The 18,277-nt window shown below is 35.0% G+C and overlaps 1 protein-coding gene across 7 annotated transcripts in view; it reads left to right on the top strand.

The window, feature by feature from the left end:
* Positions 1–18,277, top strand: part of MEF2C (myocyte enhancer factor 2C) — a 155,099-nt gene that overhangs the window by 6,034 nt on the left and 130,788 nt on the right. For 2 of the 7 annotated variants that reach the window (XM_079916162.1, XM_079916161.1), the window contains exon 1: positions 423–860. The exons of 3 other annotated variants lie outside the window; for them this stretch is intronic. The gene's annotated coding sequence lies outside the window, so the exon portion shown is untranslated. Of the gene's footprint in view, positions 1–389; positions 861–18,277 lie in introns of those variants that run through there. 2 more of the 7 variants (XM_079916168.1, XM_079916167.1) reach the window with 2 other exon arrangements.

The following is an 18,277-nucleotide window of genomic DNA, read 5'->3' as shown; positions in this document are numbered from 1 at the left end:
AGGTCTGGTCCCGCCCCCCTTTTGCAAGAGTGAAACTGATGATTTCTCCAGCTCCTGAGAGAGAGAGTCAACGGTTTGGGATTGTGAGGGAGAGAGAGGAAGAAGGCAGCGCGAGGCAAAGGCAAAGGCAAGGACAAAATAAAATAAAGGACAAGAAGGCAAGAGGCACTTCATGGGATGTGCTGCTTAGAACCCCAAGCCGCGTGCTCCGTTTTCTCTGCCACCCCCGCCTCCCCTCCCAACATCCTTCCACTCCCCCCGCCCCCCGCCTTTTTTACGCGATGTTTCAAAGGCTGAGAGCGGCTCGCCTTTTCCCATTCGTCTTCTGTCACTTCCTTCCTGGACGCAGTTTTCTGGACGAGTCTGGTTACTTTTAATCCTGCGGGCCGCTGAGAGCCACTTTCTCCTCCTCCTCCTCCTCCCCTTCCTCCCCCTCCTCCTGCTGCTTGGAGCGGCCTCGGCGCGCGCGAATGCGCGGCCCCGAGCGCGCCTCCCCCGCGCGCGCTCCTTCCGCGCGCGCGCGCGCGCGCACACACACACACGCACACACACATACACACACACACACACACGCACACACACACATCGTCTCCAGCTCTCTGCTCGCTCTGCTCGCAGTCAGACACTTGAGCACACGCGTACACCCAGACATCTTCGGGCTGCTATTGGATTGACTTTGAAGGTTCTGTGTGGGTCGCCGTGACTGCATGTTTGAATCAGGTGGAGAAGCACTTCAAGGCTGGACGAAGTAAAGATTATTGTTGTTGTTGTGTTTTTTTGTTTTTGTTTTTGTTTTTTTCTGTCTCTCTCTTAAGAAAGGAAAATATCCCAAGGACTAATCTGATCGGTTCTTCCTTCATGTAAGTACCTCTGACATTTCTCCAGGAAATAGAAATAGCCGGGGTATTGTCTCTGAAATCTGCATCATTATATTCCACGGCACTGGGTCTATCGCTGTGCCTCTTTGAAGGCTTGAAGTTGAGGCTTGTTGTGCGTTCTTTTCTTAGATTCCATGATTTCCTTGTGTGTTGCTGAAAGTAACTTTTTAGATAGTCCTATCTGTTTGCCATCAGTTATTGAAATCACTCCTGACTCGTTCTTGTCACATCAGTGTGTTTAAAGTTTCATGAAGTTAGTTCACATCATTAGCATGTTTGATATGGTGGAGCATGTGGAACCTGGTGGACTTTAATATTTCACAGAATGTTCCGTGACCTTGAAGTACATGCCTTAAGATTTAGCTGTTAGTTCACTGTGGAAAGATGCTCCTATGGGTCCCACTAAAGACTGATTTGCTTTGGGTTATGCTTCTGAGCCACTAAATCTTGGGATTAGTTTGAGCTAAAGCATGGCTGTCTGTCAGAGTATACCTTTGTGCATCTCCTTCCATTACCAAAGTGCTGGCTTGATAGAGGGCTTCTTAACTGGTGTAGACAAAAAGTAATACACTGGCCATGGTAGTCTACACATTTCACAATTCTTGTTGGGATTTCAGTATGTGCATTGCTCTTTATGTCAAGTCAAATACATAGCTGTTTAAAAACAAATAAGGTTAAGTCACTTAAATTGCCTTCTGTTTGGACTTTGGATGAAAGTTACCAAACTCAGTGATAAAGTTTGGCACAAAGGAAGTATATGTAGACATGGCACATTGTTCATTGTGTTATTAAATATTATGCAAGTATTTAAATTTAATGTTAGTGTTATCGCCTTCCCAGAATATGGCTATTCATTCTTAAAGGAAATTGTATGTCTGAAACATGTCTGAGACTATTCTAGGTCCACTAGTTACCATTTTGGGAGAAAAGCCCTCTCTCTTCACATTTTAGGAATGTGTGTCTTTTGTATAAAATTCCTTTATATGTAAATGCTGACAGTATAAAGCAGAATCAGGCTCTCTGCCAGTTCTTTAACGGTCCTCAGTGGAGAATTGCTTTGACACAAAGTGCATTTTACTATTGTGAATCTGATACTAACTCTAATAGTAACTGTCTTGTGAAATAGTTAGTGACTGCCTATATTTTCTAAGCGCTATAAAAGGAACTCTAGCTACCTCATTATACCAGTCAAAAAGAGTGACCAGCCTCTTTTTCACTGGCACCTTGCAATAGAATTGCGGTTGCAGAGTAAAGATGTTTATGTAGAATATAATAACTCCAATCCCTAGAGACTTGGTAGGACATGGAAATGTGACCACCTGTGAACCCCATTTAACCTCTGTATGCATACTAATTTTAGCTTTAAAGAGATTGACAATCTCCAATTTGAAACTAAAACATCTTATTTCATTTTAAAAATAATATCAGTTTTGACCAGTCTTTGAAAACGTTGAGTATGTACCAATATGGCACAAGGAGTTTTGGTTGAATATAAAGCAGTTAATAAACCATATATTTGTCTTCCAGTATATGCATGAAATGATTTATTAAGTTAAAGAGGTAGTTCTAAAGCAAGTAGATTCAGAACTTGACAGGTAGAAGATGTACATGTCTAATGTCCTATCTCAAGAGGGAAGAAAAATCTCTAAAACTAAGTATCTCGTTCTCTTTGTAGGAAAGTATATTTGGCTACGTATTAGACTTCTAACTCAAATCTAAAAGTTTTCATCAAAACACACGTTAAACTCAACGTTTGTTTAAGATGTGGTCCCCTAGTCGAGTTAAGGAGACAATAGTTGGCAGTTATCCTTACTTCAGGTTTTACTAAACTTTATAAAAATCTGTTTTTTACTAATGTAATTCACACGGCTTTGGAGTATTTGTGGCATATTTTCCGGACTTCTTACTAAAGACAGTATGTTACCTCATTCATTAATTGCTCTATTTACATTCTGATTGCTGTGGAATATAGTGAAAGAGAATATTAAAGATGTAACTTTTATTAAATTTTAATCTGTTTCTGGGGTTTAAGTAACAAATGAGCACTTTATAACGAGTCAATGTTCCAGCTTTCCTGAGCTGTTCCTGCTTTAAAAGTATGCAATCATATATGTTAACTTTTCAGAACAAAAACATATCAACATTAAATACATGAAATTTAAATAACAAGGACTTTACTATACCTTGCCTCTTTTCTTCTTTGTAAACATATTCAATTTTCAAAATTTGGGGGAAGGGGTTCATTCCATTAGGGAAAAGGGCTATCTAATGATTCAAAATTGAATCCTGGAAAAGCATCATGTTTTATATTTTTCAGATGTCTGTGAGTGTCTTCCTTGGCCCTCACTTTACCAAATCAATAAATTGCATAACACTACAACCATATCTTTCCAATAAGTGATTTATTGTATTTAAACTTCTTTTATAAAAAACTGAGCTAAATAACTGCTCGGCATATGTTAACATTATATTTCAAAACTTTCTTCTGTTTATTGTAGTATATTTTGTGGGTTTATTTCCCAACTCTACGTGCGGTATATTTTGAGTCTATGAAATCTCAGAAAGTGACAAAAATGGGGAAATATCTGTGCAGCAACACTTGTGCTTCATAACAACAAAAAAAATAGTTATTAAACAGAGAACCCTGGCTTCAGGGACACGATTCAGAGCAACATGGAAGAATTTCATATGCAATTAAGGATCACAGAGTGGACTTTAAAGAGACAATTAATAAAGTTCTACTTTTTTTTTCCAAAGCACATCCTCTGAGAAAACACCACACAAATTAATGTCTAAAACTTATAAAAATGCACATATTCATTTTATGAATGCAGTGATTGCCTGGACATAATGAAAAGATTTCATCACTGGTGCTCAGTCTGTGTGCTGCACGTGGAAGGGTAGGTGATTAAGATCCCGTCCTCAGCACTGTACCTTAATCTCATGGGCGCGTGGACTGCCCTGCACTCAGTAAAGCCTGACTGTTCACCGAGATCTGTCATCTTTAGGAAATCAAACCAGATTACAGAGGCGATTCACAAAACCAGGAGCGACAACAGAGTCTGTGCACCTTACAAAAGGCGGATTACGCAGTTCACATGTTATTTTGATAGGTCAAAGATAAAAGCTGATTGTTGAGGAACGGCAAGACACTCCAATTTCAAATGATTGCTAGATAAGTATACCACGACCCTGTTGCTTCATCATTATGAAGAGCCATTCAAACAGTAGAAAACTCAGTTTTCAAATGACAGGCTTTCAATAGTGAAATAAGAGAAAACGTACTTTTTATATACATCCTCATTGCTTTCATTTTAAGTTCCATCACTTCCTTCTGAACAGACTTAAAGTTCTGGATGCTATATGAAAGTTATTATTATACGTCTTAATTGCAGTAGACATTTTCAGAGGCATTGTAGAGAGCACAAAACAGAATTTGCCAGAAATAAAAGATACTCTCATGGTATTGAGTAATCGAGCAGAAAATGCATGGTAGTCAATAGCCATTATGTTATTCTGTTACCAAATATATTCTTCACAAAAATGTGGAATTACATAGTTAATGAATCCATACATTTGAAATAGATCTTGATAGGTGTTTATTCGTCAAATTATATGTATTTCATGAATGTTTTATAAAGGTCATTCTTTACAAGATATGCTGTTTTCAGAGAGATTATTTCAGAGAATAAAGTTTTGGTTTACATAATAACATTTTGAAAACCCCTACTCTTTACGCATCCAACTCTACAGTAATTTCTTGCTTCTTTAAAATTTGAAGTCCTTTTTTACCCAACTGATGCCTCCTAGTGTTTCACACAATAAAACACTAATGAGTCACCCATAAATGTAAACATTGCATTTTCATTGCCTACATCTTCTGTGATACATAAAATTAATATTTATGTGTTTAATTTTCTGTGCATTATTATAATAAGATAGGAAGTTCCAGTGAATGAGATGTTTCATGTGAGTGGATTTGTGGCACACACTAGCAGGTTTTCTTTGACCATAACAATATCTTATTAAGTTTTAATAAGTTTATTACCTTCAGGTCCAGTTTATATATTCACTTTACATCCACTCTTATTCCAAGTGAAAAACATAGGCGGAGTAGCAGAGCTTCCATTTTGTAGGCCTGGAAATTATATAGCTGAGCTCATCCGCAAATGCCTGATGAACAAATTGCAAAAGGACTAACCGTTTCATTTAAACACTAGAATACCTTAAAAGAGATATAAAATTTTGCTCACACTGTGTCTTTACACTTGCAGATTTCTATGTAAAAATGGAATAAAAAAAAAGAGGGTTTAGGAAAATTAAAAGATAAATGCACAGATTCCCACAAGTATGGAGTGTGTCTCCTTATTAGAAAATAACAATTAAAAAAAACTTGCTTTGGGAGCATAGTATTCTACATAATAGAAGGAAAACTTGTTGGAAGACAGTTTATGACCAGAAAATTGTCAAATGAGGTGGAAGTTAGTGGATACCAACTTTGATGTGAGTTTTCTGTCATTAGGATGGTGAGCGTAGACTTTCAATATTCATGCACTTCTGTGACTTCAGACAACTTTCTGATTCTGCTTATGAAAGATGGATACTTCAGTTTCTGAGTATTTTTTTCTTTAAAGTATTTATGAAAGAGAGGAGGCATTCGCCTAATGTCTAAAGTTCAAAGGATGCCCTCAGAAACCTGTAACATTTATGGGTCTCCTCCTGAGTTGTCATACCACACACAAGTGCACAAAAACACTCACAGATTTCGTCCACTAACACAAGTGTTCTGAGCGTCCAAACATAGACACTAGGCTGAGACTGAACGTAGTTCATTTCCGTTACCTCTGTATGCATCAGTTAGTTGTCCTGATTCAGAACACACGCACTTTAACAATATTTGACTCTCATTTAAGGTTTTCTAATTTGGTCAGTAATACAGTGCTATTCCAATTCTGTGCATGTTGGACATATTTCAAAGAATGTTAGGGGGTGTGTTTCTTTCGTTCAAGGAAGCAAGCATGTAGAAAGGGGTGGACCTTTCCCACAAGAGCCACATTTCTTCCCTTGGAGAATTGAAGCAAGTATGCAGTATGTAAGTGAATAACAGCATGAGAAAGAAAATAATTTCTAATCATGTGCTATAGTTTGTGAGCAAAGGAAACTGTCAGGTTTTTCTTAAAAGCAGTTCTTATTGATAACCTTTCTCACACTGAAAAAAGTCTATGCTGAAAAAAGTCTGAAAATTTTGTTATTTTAATATTAACTTCTATAAAGTACACTAGAATTAATTTTTCTCAAAAGAAGATTTCAGTAGTAACTATTTTACAGATGTATTGAGGTATAAAGAAGTAAAGAGAGCTAAAAGCACCCATTCCCTATCTCTCTTAAGAATAAATAGATAGCATCAATATTCTTATGTTAGTTGTTTTTGTCTGTGCAAGAAAAATAATTAAAGAAAATTCTGTAACAAAGAATACCATTGAAAAAATAAGGTTATAGAAAAGATTATCCAATATAGCATTATCTCACATTTCTTTGGTATTATTTTAACATTAACTACAAAAAGGAAAGTCATATTCCTACTAAGTATGGAAATTATATGATACCTGTTGTATACATATTTGGGTTTGAGGTGATAACATGAGTAGCATTCATTTGTCATCACCATAATGCATTTGTTGTACATTGTCATTGTATTGCCTAAGTTAAATCTCTGTATTTATTTTAAAAATATAACCAGTCGTAAACAAAGTTCAAAGTATACATGAAGATTATCTTTTGAGGATATTGTAAACGAAATTGGTGATATTACAAGCGATAAAAACAGTAAACTTATTATGGGCAGATTTCCACAGGAATCATTACTCTTTAATAATGCAGATGTTATAGAGACTTTATTAATTCTTAATGCTGTAAATCTGAAATGAATGGAGCAATGTTGTTCATCCTGCAAGTGGTTGCGATTCATGTAGAATGACAGTGCAAATCTTCTAGTAATGATTTAAGTAAAGTACCTTAAACTTGTTTCTAGAGACTGGAGAAACTGATCTCTGAAGCAGTCCCTGGTGAGAACCTGCTTTTTCCAAATAGTATCCCGAGTGTGGTCTGGTTTTCCTCGTGTATCTTGTTGTCATAGATAAGATGCACAGGAAGAATTCATATAAATTGTTCTTAGATACCATGGATCTCTAGTATATTGGATATAAAAAGCAGTAGATAATGGTCTTGATAGAATGCGAAGTGTTTTTTAAAACAGCTAACAACTATCCCTCTTGCTTTTTCACACATCTGTGATTCTTTCAGCGAGTTAGAATGATAGCAAGAGAATGCATCCTTCCCCGAACCCCGGAGATAGGCAGCTTTGGCTTAGATATGCTTATTTATTTATTTGCAAAATTAGAAAATAGATTCACGAATGTAAATAAGTGGGGACAGACAAGGAAATTAGTCTATTACTTAATAGAGTAAACATGACTTTTTTTAACCTTCTAATTAATTGTTGACCACGCGTGAGGTATACAACCAAGGCTTATTATGGAAAGCTGGTATTATTGCTGAATGTAACATGAGGGATTGGGATTTCTTTAAAGTAATTTTGAAGATGTGATTATTTAGCAGAAATATTCACTGGAGCATTTTATTTTTAGAAATCATGGTCACACAAGGAAGCCTTTATAGGACCGACTACCTAATTGCAGTCAAAAATCTCTTTAATGAATGAACACACACACACATACAGAAGAACACACATTTTAAGAATATAATGGCCCTATATTTTTCCTTTTTTTTTGCCACATTCTTTGTATCTGAACAGAATGTATGTGTCTAAGCAGATGTTTTAAGTTATATCCTTCAGGTAGGTGAGTCTGTAAATGTACCATTTAACTTAAATGGCTTTGTGGGAAGGTAGTTTGAGGAGTTTAAAAAGGGGAAAAAAAACCCTCCAGTTACTATAGTTTCAGCTCTTTCTTTTTAAAAATAGTAATTACACTCAGGATGAAGAAAGAAAAATAAACTCTTTTAATTCTTTGTAACATCCACAGTTTCTAAGGTAGAGGTCTGATGTATTTTTATTCCTGAATATGCAGGGCAGGTACTGGCAGCAGAGCTACAAAATGAAAACTTCCTGGCTGCAGACCAGATACAGCGCACAGTGCCACATCATAAACTTCCCCTCTTCTGTCTCGGAGTGATTTCAGCCCGATGTAATGTCCTTTTTTCCCCTTGCGTAGGCTAAGGACCAGAGGGCCTTCTTCCTGGGCAATCGCTTTGGGAAAGGAAAAGCATAATGTTTCCCTTCTATAACTTGAAAACTCTGCCTCTTAAATCACTAAGACATTAACTGCAAAGTGGATTCAGTATGTTTCCTTTTTCTTCCCATAGAGCAGTTTAGAATGCCTAAAACAATAGGTGTAAGATAGAAAATGAGCCCTCTTCTCACCCTCCCTCCTCCAGCACATGCAGGCCCAATCAGATGTCTGTATTTTTTTGTTTTGCAGAGAAAAATATAATGGTTTCTTTTCAATGAAGCCTGTGCATTATATTCCAGATATGTTAGGTCATTTTGTGATGCAAATTAACATTGAATGGTTTTTGTACTTATCTCGGGAAATAGCAATGTTCTACCACAATACGTGGCACTACAGTAATTTTTATTGATAAACACTCACACTTTTAATGATTACTAGGTCAAAATACAAAGGGAGAAAATATGGGCTTTAGTTTTCAGATTTGGTTTATACTCTTCATTTGAAAGGTACCGTGTAAGTAATGTGCTTATTACTATGCAAAATACATCAACTTCTAAATATCTGCATTAATATTCTTTGCATTTGAAACTGTAGTCTGAAAACTCGTACTTCTCCTTGTAAAATAGAGTAAAAAATTGTTAAAACCAGTCTTTAATTACCAGTTACATTTTCAGCCGTTACCAGTGTGATTTTTAAAAATAATTTCTAGCTGCCATGGCTCCTTTCAATCAGTGGTAGAATTCTTATTTGTGTGAAGTGTAGTCAAATTACTGCCAGCACACCTTTCTAAAACTAGCCTTCTCTTGTAGAAATGTATTAAGTGAGAGCCTTAAGTAGAAAGTGTTACTACATAATAAATATTTGTTCCAACTTTATTTTTAAATTAGATTATTGATTTAATAGTATACAAATAGCATATAAATGTTAGTTTATTTATTAACCCACTAAACCAATTATTAATTGCCTATATAAAATTTACCAGATAAGACCAACAGTTAAACGTAATTTAATTTTATTTCTCCTTAAGCTAAAATAGATAAGAAAGATAATTTTAATTATGTTTGAATATCAAGCAACTATTTTCTGTGGATGCAAATGTTTCCTAATAAAATGTTAAGAAATTAACACAACATGGGTCTTAAAATGTAAAAGGTAACTCGTAAGAATATGATCACGATGGCCTATTCTTGCCGTAGGTGTTATGAGCAAGTGCCCTACACCTGGCACACTTTCAAGGCCCATTAGCAAGAGGAAAAAATGTTAAACTTTTTTTTTGCGTATATTAATATACACAGGAGTCAATAATTTTTTGACATTTATTTCTTAGAAAATTAAACATCCTATTTAAAAATTCAGATTCAACCTTTAAAATTATGCTTTCATTTAGGATATGGTACAAGACTTCTTTATCTTCCTGGAATTCTCCTGAACCATAGGATAATTTGAATCATCACCACTAGATAAATATTGTTAGACACATTGCAAAGTTTCAGTTGTTCAGTAGGTACACTGGATAAATTTTTAATCGAAAATGGATTCGCTTGCTCTATAAATATTATAAAACTATACATGATTAAAACATTAATCTCTTGGAGGTTCCTGAAGTAGGTGATTCTCTGGGCAAGAATTTAAAAATTTTTAAACTGTTAATGAGTAAATTACCAAGTACTTTTTTTAAGCTGCCTTATTTCTATTCACATTTGACGAACCTTACTAAGTTGTCAGATGGTCTTTAAGTAAAGGTTTTGTGGTCCAGAAAGTCGATCTTTTCACCCTTCTTCTGTAACAGTTAATATAAATATGTTTAAAAGGTATAAACCCAGACATAGTTTCGTCTGGATTATTTTTCTTAACTAAATGAAGACGAACAAACCTGGCTATTTTTTAAAAAAGTGTATCTATTTGTTCATTTCTAGTATTTATCAAAAGACCACTTTTAACCTAGAGTCTGTCTAGGTTATAGGTTAAGGAAATAATTTTGACTATGTTTTTCTTTTCTTTCACCTTTGAGTTTTTCTCCCCCTTACATAAACCAAAAAGAAAACTTCACAATGGCATTAATGGATTTGCAAAGGGCCGGGTAAGATACTCTGAACCATTGCTTGTTTCCTTACTGTCCTTTGGTTGAAATGAATGGGCAATGTCCCTGCTAGGACTATTTGATCTTTCTTGAGTTAGTGTGAGCACTATATGATATTTTTTGACTTCTCTCATTTTTTAGCTTCGGAAATCAAAGAATTCTTGACCTCGTTCTTTTCTTCCTCAATTTTTATTGTTTTTGGATTCTCTCCTGAGTTCCCATCTTGCTTCAGAATATTTGGTATTGTGAGAAAGCAAGTGCACTTTTAACTTGTTCTGACTACACGTGTGAGATCATAGAATTGTTTCAGGTGTTAACTTACCTTCTTACACTTGAGAGATTGGTGTGGTTCATCACAGCCCAATGCCATGTCACGAAAGAGCTCCAGACACTGATCTTGAAGCAACAAAGGCTGCAGAATGGTGTCTTTGTAAGGAAGCACTGATGGCTTTAGAGTCAGTGAATGGTATGTCCACGGCAAAAATGCATAGCATTATGAAGTCTGAGGAGATGGTACAGTTATTGGACTAGTTGAACCAAATTATGGCCTTGATTATGTTAAGTGAAGTGTTGGGCCAAATCTCCAAGGGGTGTGTGTGTGTGTGTGTGTGTGTGTGTGTAGAGGGGGAGATGGGTGGGGAAGAGCAAAGAGAGTGAGACAAAAAACCTGAGAGGATGAGGATGAATGCAAGTGAAAGAGAAAATCAGTTCTTTTGATTTGCAGGCATAAAGAATTTGAAGACCACATTGCCATACTTAATACCATTTCTTTAATTTTACATATGTGTGCTATTAGACAAACAGGCTCATAAGCAATACAGAGTAATGGTTAAGAGCAAAGACCAAACTGGGTTCAAAATCCAGTCTTCCATTTACTGGTTAGTGGCTGTAGGTAGTTTATTTCACCACCAGAAAGCCTTGGTTTCAGTAACTGTAAAATGGGGGTAATAATACCACCCACCTCTTAGAGTTGTTGTAAGGATTAAACGGGATAATACATATAAAAATGAAAGTAAGTGATGAGTAATTAGTAAGTTATTATATCATTATACTATATTTTAATCATTTTATCTTCCTGCCAATGATGATCACTTAGAAATGCTTGGTGGAATAATTATTTTGAACTTTCTTTTTTCAATAATACTTTCATACCATTAAAATTGAGTCACTTTCAGGGCAAGTCTCTAATTCTGATGTTATATGAGGTCAATGCTAATGATCACTCAGTACAGTATACTCCAAGAAAATCAAAATCTTTCACAGATCAGATGTTATTAGATAAATATCACATTATTTTTAGAACTAGAAATGGAAGCAAAGAAATAAAATAATTTCATCTATGATTTTTAAAAGTCATTTATTGAAAGTTCTGAATTCCACATAGATTATTGCTTAGTTTTAATAAAAATTCAGTTTGGAGGAAGTGTTTGAGGTACATAGAGTTATTTTGTGGTTTTAATAGTGACAACAGCCTCACCAAGAGTTCTAAAGGGTTTTTTTTCTCTTAGCCTTAGTATTAACCATTTTTGAAGGATTTATTAGTATTCTTTATTTTTCTTATTACATAATTTTGATTGTATGTGGAGATAAATTAATTTGTGAAGAATGAGTGTCATTTTACTCATCTTTCTATTCCTTCACAATCACTCTTGCATATAATAGGTATTCTATAGATATTTGTTGAATAAATTAATAAATATTGTTTACTTGTAAAGATAAAATGCATTTTTATTGGAATAGTTAAAAAATAAGTAAAAGACACTTCTATCATCCTTTGTTCCCCAGATTTGAGGGATTGTTCATTTTAATTATAGTTTGTCAACTTTGAGATGACAAACAAATGAACTTATCTTAATCTGGGTATTTTCTTTATGTGAGAAGAAATATAGAGTGGTAAAGAAAATGCAGAAATTTACCTGAGGATTACACCTTTTGATAACACAAATAAACAAATTTAGGTAAAATGTGGATGAAAATGGGAATAAATCTGGTCTCAGAGTCTGCTTACCACTTTTTTGTTCAGCTTTTATATTCACTTAATTTCTCAAAAAAAATTCATATTTCAATTGACAGGTAGTGTCGATGAGGCCTGCCCCTTTAGACAGCCTGTGGGGTTGCAGCCACTTGAAATTATTCTCATGCTCTTGAATAACACCCCTCCAGTGTGCACCTTGCATTTTGGCTCTCTTTTCTAGCCCTGTTTTAATGCCTGGCTAAAGAGTGCTCAGTGCAAGGAATACTTGCAGAGTGGACTTCCCTATGGTAAAACAGCATGGACAGCTCCCAACACTGCAATCAAGGATGCCTCTAAAAGCTTTAATTTAAAAATAATAATAATAGTAATAATAAGTCTGCATGAAGATGATGGAGCCCTCTAAGGCACATGGGCTTAGAGAATTATTCCCATCTGCAACCCCCTCCCCCTGCTTAGTAGCCCTTTCCAGGGTTATGATTACTGGAAAATGGCTGTTAATCACCAGATTTTTTTTTTTGACTGCAGCTGCTTCAGTCAGACTACTAATCTATTAAACAACTTCGTCTCCAGTTTAAAATTTGCATTGTATACTGTATAGAATAAATTTTCATTGTAATCAGAGCATCCAAGAGAACTTCCTGATATGATTTATAGAAGCACATTTGTTTTTATGTATGGACCTCTCTAGCGCTATTGAGCCAACTGTTTAAACAATACTGTGGTAGATCAGCATAAAATCAAATATTGTAGGACTATTGAGTGCAAGCAGCATTTATAATAGTCACATTTGCAGGATGTTTGAAGTGTGATATCCCTAGCACTTGGCAATATACTACCTATATAATACAGAACTTAACCCAGATATTTAAAATTTGACTTAAACCTGAAAAGGTTTTTAGAAGTTTAGCATTCTCTTACCAGACTGTGGTAGAGTGGTTTGGCCTCTTTTTCTACCCTAATGCTTATTATATTTGCTATAATTTGAAGAAATAATCCAAAACCTGAGTCAATATTTAGTGCAAGGAGAGGACAAACAGTTCTAATTTACAAAGGACCCTCCCTTTTAAAACACATTCTTATATGTTAAATTGACAGGCTACAAGAGGAGGTTGGATGAAGTTCATCGTGTTGGAAAGAATGTTTCAATTAAAGTTGAGCACTTTCTCTTCCAGGTCTTTTTTTTTCTCCATTTTTTATTTGCTGTGCCAAGGTATCCATGTGCGTTTTTCCACTGTCATCTGGCTCATTCCCAGCAGATGCACACAATCTGTTCTGCTGTCACTAACAGGGTTCAGTTTATGAAAAGAATGTGTCAGAACATGCCACTATAGTCACTTTTACAGGTTTTTTTTAAGAGTAACTGAGAATATATGCGTTGCCCTAGTTTTATTGTACTCAGCCTTAAAGAGATTTCTAAGAAACTTTTATAATATTCAAAGGCCAAAAGCTTTCTTCCAAACATATTTTTGACCAAATATTTACTTTTCATTAAAAATAAAATTTTAAAAGTTCACAAACATCTATAATGATGGACAGAATGTATTTTTTAAAATTTAAGAGTAGATTTTTATAGGAATGTTTAAAATAAACCAAAGATTTTTATGAAAAATCAAATTTCCAATTATAAAATTTATTTTATAATCATTAAATTACATATACTAAAAACAAGCCTACTTTCCTACTCAACTCAAGGATTTATTTTTTTAAATATTGTGATATACTATTTAGTATCAGTTATTTGACTCGACAGATAGTATTGATTTCCTTAAGTCTTTGATATCATTAAATTAAATCAAAAGCAGTTAAACTATCAAATACACTCTTATTCTGTATAACGACATTTGATAAACTGTATTCTCAAAGTAACGTAACATTTCTCCTATGTAGATGTTCACATTTTAAAAGCATAATAGGTAAATATTTCTGCACTTAATTTTTACTTGCTAAAGTGTCTCTATTCCTATCAAAGATTCTGAATAAAAATTCAGAGTTTTGTTGTCTTCTTCATATAAAGCAATTTCTCTGGTTTTATGTACCAGTAAAGGAAAACTGAGCAATGGAAACTTGCATTTATTCCTGAAATAATGAACTTAATAAGTTAGCAGAATTTGAAGTTTATGTGTAGTTAGTACATACTGCATATATATGCACGTGCAGATAGATAATGGACACATTTACATTGTGTACAGATCATGGTATTTAAGTATGTCCAGAATTGAAGATTTTTAAATGTACTTAAGTGCTAATTGTAGATTTTTAAAATAATTTTTGTTATGAAGATCAACTCAGAGTTCAGGAAAATTAAACATTTTAAATCAAAGTTATAATTCATAGGAACTGAAAATAAAGATTCAGAAACTATATCGATGAATAATCACATACAAATTAAGCATTAATTATATATATTTATATAGGAAAATTAGTTATTAGGTTTCTGCATAAAGAAAATTTATGAAATACATGTTAAGATGTAATTTATGTCATTTTTCTGATTATGAAACTGATATATTAGCACATATAGAACTCAAGCAATACACATAAAGAGACCTTTCTGAAACAACTTTGCAGATTTTAGCAAGAAAATAATTTTCTTGGCACTCAGTGGCTCTGTTGTCACATCATATAGATTAATTGCTAAATTGTCCTTCTAGAGTTATAGCAAATGATTGTTATAGTAAGTTTTCTTAATACCTGAAGAAAGAAAAATCCTTGTTGATTATATTTCAAATATAGTAATGTATACATGTCTATCGTAAGTTGATTTTGTTATATTTTTGATGATGGGAACAGGGCACATATATTTAAGATGAGTGACAAATGTCAGTTCTGGAGGTCACTTTTTCTTGCCAACGTTTTAATTTATTCATGACATTACATGTCAGATAACTTTAGTTTTTAACTAGTGTGTAGGTATTTGAATTGTTTAGTTTTGGTAATCCTGAATATTTGCTCTTAGGATAAGAAGGCTATTCTATACCAAGAATCACAGAAAGTGAACTGAAAAGAATGTTTGGTCAAACCCCATAAGATGTCGGGGCCTCTTACTCATCCCCTCAAAGCCATCAGCAGCGGGGCTGGGTTAATAAAATAGCCATTGTGCATTACAAGATGGTAGACTTGACCTCACTAACTACTGCTGGTATTGGGGAAGGAGTCACAGGGACGGGAGAACAACCAGAATCTTTTCTTTTGCTGCCATCTAAATATACAGAAGATCATTTCGAGACAAAACTCCGTAAGCAAACTTAATTATACTTATCCTGAAGTACTAATCTTTAAAATCCGCTACTTATCACTCAAAGTGTAAATACAATTTTAAATTTCATTGGGGAAAAAACGCTTATTCCTCTTAGGGAGATTCACAGAACTTAAAGAATATTTGCCAGTATGGTTTGCATAGTGAAATACTTTTATTTGTTTATTTATAAATTTATTTATTTATTTTTGGCTGTGTTGGGTCTTTGTTGCTGCACACGGGCTCCCTCTAGTTGCGGCGAGCGGGGGCTTCTCTTGTTGCAGAGCATGGGCTCTAGGCGTGCAGGCCTCAGCAGCTGTGGCTCGCAGGCTCTAGAGCACAGGCTCCGTAGTTGTGGCACACGGGTTCAGCTGCTCCGAGGCATGTGGGGTCCCCCCGGACCAGGGCTCGAACCCATGTCCCGTGCATTGGCAGGGGGATTCCTAACCACTGTGCCATCAGGGAAGTCCCTGTGAAATAACTTTTAAATACCAAATCTTCTAAAAAGATAGGCCCTTTTATTTAATAATTCCTTACAAAGAAATAATCAGATTTTTTTTCCCTAATTTTATTTTTAAAAATTAAAGGAAGAGGGCTACCCTGGTGGCACAGTGGTTGAGAGTCCGCCTGCTGATGCAGGGGACACGGGTTCATGCCCCGGTCCGCGATGATCCCACATGCCGCGGAGCGGCTGGGCCCGTGAGCCATGGCCGCTGAGCCTGCGCGTCTGGAGCCTGTGCTCCGCAACGGGAGAGGCCACAACAGTGAGAGGCCCGCGTACCAAAAAAAAAAAAATTAAGGGAAGAGCCATTTCGAAGCTTGAAATTTTCCTGGTTCTCTAGAATATAAACTGTGGGGCCAGTTTATCTCAAAAATACTTTTGAATTTTGCCAGTTGCCTCAATTTCCGACATGGATACCACCCTGCTTTGTGGTTGGGAGGTAATTCTTTCTTTGCATTTGCTTAGTCATAGGTCTTTTTGGATCAAAGAAAGCTTATTTTTGTAAAGCTGTCCCCAAAATATGTATTATTCATAGACAAGAAACCCATCAAAGAGTCTCACTGCACGGGTAATGATAGGTTAGACTGCAGTGACCAGAAGGCTCTCCACCAGCTTTCTTTGGGGAATTTAAAGACAGTTGTAGCCTTTTTCCATCTGCATCAACATATGTTGACCAGTTGGTTTTCAATTCTTGCTGGCTTGGTGGCTGGAAGTAAGACTGATCTTCTATAAATATAATTGATACTTTCAACTATGACTTAGGAATTCCACTTTTACTTTTATTCAGCATCACTACTCAAGATGTCTCTAAATTCCAGTAACTTTTATGATATGTGTAAAAAGCTTGTATTATTAATTTGAAAGCATTATTAATTATAGCTATTTTTAGGCAATAACAATCATAGCTAACTTTCTTTGAGAGCTTACTGTATGTTTGGGCACTGGTCTAAGGGCTTGAACATTAACAAGCATTATCTCATTTTTTCCTCAAAACCAAACGATATAGGCACTATATATATTACTAGCCCCATTTCACAGATGAAGAAACTAAGACAAAAATATACAACTTGCCTAAAAGTCATCTACTTTGTTAATGGCAGAGCTAGAGCCTCAAACTGATAGCCTGCAGAGTTCACTCTCTTACCCACTGTGCCAAAAATCTCTCAGCAATGAGATAAGATAAAGGAAATGACTGAACTATAGAAACTTAATTTTGCGTGGCGTCGTGGGGAAAAGTGTTCAGTAACCCCAGAATGACATGATTATAACTATGTTTGCATGATATGTTAGTATGGTTTTTAAAGAGAAGTGAGTTAGTTCTTGGTCCATGATATGGTTCCATATTGTTAACCTGGAAGGGAAAAATATATATATATATTTTATCAACTATTTGATAGATTTTCTTTTCACAAGCAATGTCTTATTACTATTTGTGAACATAGATTTTTCCAGTTATAGTATTAGCTTTAACTGAAATGTGAATGCCTAGTTTTATGTCGTCCCCATCTAGTGACATACAGTTTGCTTCTCACTTTTTGAGCTGTTTTAATTTTTAACCTTTATTTGTAGGAATCATAGTAATTTATAGAGTTTTAATTTAAGAATGTAAGCTGTGTGACAGTTTGTACATGGATATTAAATGGGTTTCAAGAGTTAGTTAATTTAACTAGTGCAGGTGCAAATTCTAGAGAATTTTTATTTCAAGCACACCTTTTAATTTTCTCATTATAGTTAAAAAAGAAAAATAACAAAACATTAAAACCAGAGATAGATTTGGAATACTGACAAGTTAGAACAAGTTGCATCATATTTGAAAACTAGGAAATGTTATATCAAGTTTATTCATCAAATGCATGGCTTTTATTTTTTAATTGAATATTTCTGTGTCCAGTAAAAGGCCTTTTGAAAAAGGAAAAAGATCACTTTTAGAATTTTACTAGGAGAAATAATATAAACTTTCTTTCTTCTAATAAACAGTTTTCTTGTTTTTCATAAAAGCATTACCATGCTCTTGACTAAAAGTGAGGACAGAGAGGCTGGTCAGAGGTCAGACAGGACTCAGATACTTCTGAATTACCAAATGCATACACTTTGAACTGCAAGATTAATAACTACTGTATCTTTACATCATGGATTCGTTGACAAATTTCTACAGTGAACTTAAGTAACTACCTTTGGTTCCGCCTTATTTCACTGTTGAGGAGAATCAAATGCGTATTTGGATTACCGTGCAAACACCGAAATAATCTGTGTTCTCTGTATTTCACGATGCTTTCAGTAGAAATGTGACTTGAAGATTTGAGAATTAGATGTGTAATTTGGAATTAATTGGTTACAACGATAAATGGCCTCCATGT

This window comes from Stenella coeruleoalba (assembly GCF_951394435.1).
Source record: "Stenella coeruleoalba genome assembly, chromosome: 3".
NCBI lineage: Eukaryota > Metazoa > Chordata > Mammalia > Artiodactyla > Delphinidae > Stenella > Stenella coeruleoalba.
The sequence above is the reverse complement of the archived record's forward strand: the minus strand, read 5'-3'. Positions and strand labels throughout refer to the sequence as shown.